At 49.7% G+C, this 578-nt stretch overlaps 1 protein-coding gene across 2 annotated transcripts in view; it reads left to right on the forward strand.

Annotated features, from left to right (window-relative positions):
* Positions 1-578, forward strand: part of LOC106874803 (coiled-coil domain-containing protein 113) — a 22,551-nt gene that overhangs the window by 14,169 nt on the left and 7,804 nt on the right. The gene's annotated exons all lie outside the window — the stretch shown is intronic.

The raw sequence follows: 578 nt of genomic DNA on the forward strand, positions 1-578 counted from the left end.
TGCCAGAAGTGTAGCCAGCTCACTTATTCATATCTTTACTTCATTGGACACTAAACTCTGCTTGTGAAGACCTGTTGAGGCAAGTGAATTGGAATCGAAATCGAACCAAATTCGACGACTGGCACCCATGCCAACCTCTCCTTCATTGGACACTAACTCTGCTTGCGAAGACCTGTTGAGGCAAGTGAAATCGAAATCGTAATTGAACCATATTCAATGACTGGCACCTGTGCCAGTGGAGCACTAACAGCACCGTCCAAGCGTGATCATTGCCAGAGCAGCTGTCTGGCTTCCGTGCTAGTGGCATGTAAATAGCACCATTTGAGTATGATCGTTACCAGCGTCGCCTTACTGGCACATGTGCCGGTGGCACATTAGAAAATCTTCCAGCGAAGTCGTTGCCAGTGCCGCTGAACTGGCTCCTGTGCAGGTGGCACATAAAAAACACCATTTTGAGCGTGACCGTTGCCAGTACCACACGACTGGCCCTCGTGCCGGTGGCACGTAAAAGCACCCACTACACTCTCGGAGTCGTTGATGTTAGGAAGGGCATCCAGCTGTAGAAACATTGCCAAATC

This window comes from Octopus bimaculoides, chromosome 17 (assembly GCF_001194135.2).
Source record: "Octopus bimaculoides isolate UCB-OBI-ISO-001 chromosome 17, ASM119413v2, whole genome shotgun sequence".
Classification (NCBI taxonomy): Eukaryota; Metazoa; Mollusca; class Cephalopoda; order Octopoda; family Octopodidae; genus Octopus; species Octopus bimaculoides.